Here is a 5,073-nt window from a genome sequence, read left to right as displayed (position 1 = left end):
ATATAGATGACCTATTGCTTATAGTATAAAAGAAACAGACCAAACCATAGAAATTTTATATTGACAAATGAACCATGAAAATGAGGTCAAGGTCAGATGAACCCTGCCAGACAGACATGTACACCTTAAAATCATTCCATGCATCAAATATAGTTGACCTATTGCTTATAGTATCTAAGAAACAAAGTTAACCAGGAAAACTGAACATTACCAATGAACCATGAAAATGAGTTGAGGGTCATTGACCTATTGCTTAAAGTTTAAGAAAAACAGACCAAAACACAACTAGAGGCTCTAAAGAGCCTGTGTTGCTCACCTTGGTCTATGTGCATTTTCAACAAAGGACACACTCAAACATTGTAGACGAGAATAGAATTCATGATAAAAATCTGTTTTGTTGATCTTGATTGCTGATCATTAAGCCTGTTTAGTTTCTCTCTATATTCTTTAGTTTTTGCTCAAAACAGAAAAGAGTGTAAAAAAATCCTCATTTAAGGGCAATCACTCCTATAAAGAAGGACAGTCTACTAACTATATCGGCAAAACTTGACTTGTTAGTAGATCTTGCCTTGCTGATCATTTTTGTGATTTAAAATGTCTATTTATCTATTGTAATTTTTAACATATAAAGCAAAACGCAAAAAAAATGGTAAAAATCGTCATTAAAGGGCAATAACTACAATAAGGTGTCGTCGGATGATTTCCTCCATAATGTCTTAATTGTAGATCTTGTCTTTCTGATCATTTTTGCTACTTTAAGTTTTGATCTATCTATTATAATTTTTATGATATAAGGCAAAAACGCAAAAAATTGGTAAAAATCATCATCAAAGGGCAATAACTCTAATAAGGAGTCGACTGACGATTTGACCATGCAGAATTATTTGTGGAACTTGTCTTGATGATCATTTTTGCATTTTAAAGTGTCTCTCTATCTATTATAGTTTTCAAGATAAAAGGCAAAAATAAAAAAAAAGGTAAAATTTGTTATTTAACGGAAATAACTCCTATTAGAAGTCGTCTGACAGTTTTGACATCTATGGACAATTGGTAGAGCTCAACATTCTGAACTTTTTTGCTCATTCAGTTTTTGTCTATAACGGTTTTCAAAATAAAAGACAAAACTTGCATAGATACCCCAATGATGATTGTGGCCAAGTTTGGTTAAATTTGGCCTAGTAGTTTCAGAGAAGATTTTTGTAAAAGTTAACGATGACAGACAGGGGAGCTAAAAACTTACAAAAAGCAATGAACCATGAAAATGAGGACAAGGTCAATTAAAATCTGCCAGACTGACATGTACATCGTAAAATATTTCCATACACCAAATATAGTTGACCTATTGCATACAGTATAAGAAAAACAGACCAAAACACAATAAAATGCTCCGCAGGGCGCAGCTTGATATGACCGCAGAGGTCGAACCCTGAACAGTTGGGGCAAGTATGGACACAACATTCAAGCTTGATACAGCTCTGAATTTGGATTGTGATTAAATATTTGACACAGCATAGGTTTCTGACACAGAATGAATGTGGTCTAAGAACTTAAAAATTTTAAATTGGACATTCACCTATTATGGTCCAATATCCAAAATCTAAATACATGGTTAGATTCAGCATATCAAAGAACCCCAAGAATTCAATTTTTGATGAAATCAAACAAAGTTTAATTTTGGACCCTTTTGACCTCAATGTGGACAAAGTTGATAACGGGGCCCAAAAATCAAAAATCTAAATACATGGTTAGATTCAGCATATCAAAGAACCCCATATATTCAATTTTTGTTGAAATCAAACAAAGTTTAATTTTGGACCCCGATTTGGACCAACTTGAAAACTGGGCCCATAATCAAAAATCTAAATACATGTTTAGATTCAGCATATCAAAGAACCCTAAAAATTCAATTTTTGTTAAAATCAAACTAAGTTTAATTTTGGACCCTTTGGACCTTAATGTAGACCAATTTGAAAACGGAACCAAAAATTAAGAATCTAAATACATGGTTAGATTCGGCATATCAAAGAACCCCAATAATTCAATTTTTGATGAAATCAAACAAAGTTAAATTTTGGACCCTTTGGACCTCAATGTGGACCAATTTAAAAACGGGGCCCAAAATCCAAAAACTTAATACACGGTTAGATTCAGCATATTAAAGAACCCCAAGAATTCAAGAATAAAACCCCATTGAAATTAATCAAGAAATAAGCAATTTATACATAGTATCTTCTTTTGCACAATACTGTGCAATTGAATATTTCTTGCTATTGCGCAATACTGTACAATTGACAATTTCTTGCTATTGCGCAATATTGTGCTATTGGATATTTCTTGCTATTGCGCAATACTGTGCAATTGAAGATTTCTTGCTATTGCGCAATACTATGCAATTGAAGATTTCTTGCTATTGTGCAATACTGTGCAATTGAAAATTTCTTGCTATTGCACAATACTTATTATATAATAATTTACACATCCTGTTTAGTGTGTATCTCCTACCATATCATTATTATTTGCTTTTAAATATAAATCAGAAATAACCAACTTAAAATGGAAAATTTTAAAAGAAAAAAAAAAAAATCCCCCCCCCCCCAAATTTTTTGAACCCCTTATGATTCATCACCCCCAAACTCAATCCCAGCCTTCCCTTTGTGGTATGGTACCTTGCAGTACAATTTCAGAGAGATCCATACACTTGAACACAAGTTATTGTCTGGAAACTAGAAAAAATGCTTATTTTTGGCCCCTTTTTGGCCCCCAATTCCTAAATGTTTCAGGCAATTACCCCCAAACTCAATTCCAGCTTTCCCTTTGTGATATGGAACCTTGTAGTACAATTTCAGAAATATCCAAACACTTACACACAAGTTATTGTCATGAAACTAGAAAAATGCTTGTTTTTTGCCCCTTTTTTTGCCCCCAATTCCTAAAATTTTGAGGCAATTACCCCCAAAATCAATTACAGCCTTCCTTTTGTGATATGGAACCTTGTGGTACAATGTCAGAGAGATTCATACACTTACACACAAGTTATTGTCTGGAAGTTACAAAAATGCTTATTTTGGCCCCTTTTTGGCCCCTAATTCCTTAACTGTTGGTACCATAACCCCCAAAATCAATCCCAACCTTCCTTTCGTGGTATTGAACCTTATGGTAAAATTTCATGGAGATTTTCACTTAAACTAAAGTTAGAGTGCGAAAACCAATGTGTCTTCGGACGACGACGACGACGCCAACGTCATACCAATATACAACGAAAAATTTTTTAATTTTTGCGGTCGTATAAAAACTTAACATTGAGCAATGAACCGTGAAAATGAGGTCAAGGTCAAATAAAACCTGCCAGACTGACATGTACATCGTAAAATATTTCCATACACCAAATATAGTTGACCTATTGCGTACAGTATTAGAAAAACAGACCAAAATACAAAAACTTAACATTTACCACTGATCCATGAAAATGAGGTCAAAGTCAGATGACACCTGCCAGTTGGACATGTACACCTTACAATCATTACATACACCAAATATAGTAGACCTATTGCTTATAGTATCTGAGATATGGACTTGACCACGAAAACTTAACCTTGTTCACTGATCCATGAAATGAGGTCGAGGTCAAATGAAAATTGTCTGACGGGCATGAGGACCTTGCAAGGTACGCACATACTAAATATAGTTATCCAATAACTTATAATAAGAAAGAAATTAACATTACAAAAAATGTTGCCTTTTTTTTCAAGTAGTCACTGAACCATGAAAATGAGGTCAAGGACAATGGACATATGACAGACGGAAACTTCGTAATATAAGGCATCTATATACAAAGTATGAAGCATCCAGGTCTTCTAGCTTTTAAATTGTAAAGCTTTTAAGAAGTTAGCAAACGCCGCCGCAGGATCACTATCCATATGTCGAGCTTTTTGCGACAAAAGTCGCAGGCTCGACAAAAACTGAGAAATTTCATAAAAAATATTATTTCAGGGGTGATAACTCCAAATTGGGTTGTCCTATTTGTCTAAAATAAAAATCCTAAATAAAGATATTGACCTGCTGTTATAATTTTTACCCCATATTTGCTTTAACTGCTTTAGTTTTTGAGATGTCAGACAAAAACTGCATTTTATCCCTATGGTTAATTTTAGCCATGGTTGCCATGTTTGTTGACCAACCGGAATAAAAAAAAATTAGATACTAGATACCATAAGGATCATTCACCCAAAGTTTGGTTGAAATTGAGTCAGTAGTTTCAGAGAAGATCTTTGAAAAAGTTTATGACGACGATGGAGATGGATGGCAATAGCTCATGCTAAAATAAAGAGCTGTGCCATGAGCGCATGATATGCCCGTCGCTTTTTCAAGAATAAAGTTCCATAACTCCTCAATGTCATATCAGAAATTTATAAAAAAACTAAAGGGGGTTCTTTTAATAGATATATAACAGTCACCAAACTTTCATGAAAACTGCTCAAAGCACTTTTGAGTTATTGTCCGAAAACTGGAAAATCCCCCTTTTTTTATGAATAAAATCCCATAACTGGGAAACGTAAAAACTAAAATTTATAAAAATCGAAAGGGAGCTCACGTCAATAGATGTAAACAATTCACCAAAGTTTCATGCAAATTGGTTAATCTGATTTTGAGTAATTGTCTGACATGTTGACGATGGACGGACAACGGTATACCATAATACATCCCGTAAACGCGTATAAAAAATTTATAAAAATTGAAAGGGAGCTTACGTCAATAGATATAAACAATTCACCAAAGTTTCACGAAAACTGCTCAAAGCATTTTTGAGTTATTGTCCAGAAACTGGAAAATCCCCCTTTTTTAATGAATAAAACCCCACAACTCTGAAACATAAAATCTGAAATTTACAAAAATCGAAAGGGAGCTCATGTCAATAGATATAAACAATTCACCAAAGTTTCATGCAAGTTGATTAAAGCGTTTTTGAGTTATTGTCCAACATGTTGACGACGGACGGACAACTGTACACCATAAAAGGTCCCGTAAACGGTATAAAAATTGTTTATTAATAATGAACCTCATTCATTAAAAATG

Source organism: Mytilus californianus, unplaced genomic scaffold (assembly GCF_021869535.1).
Source record: "Mytilus californianus isolate M0D057914Y unplaced genomic scaffold, xbMytCali1.0.p SCAF_6, whole genome shotgun sequence".
In the NCBI taxonomy this organism is placed as follows: domain Eukaryota; kingdom Metazoa; phylum Mollusca; class Bivalvia; order Mytilida; family Mytilidae; genus Mytilus; species Mytilus californianus.
This window is presented reverse-complemented; position numbering follows the sequence as displayed.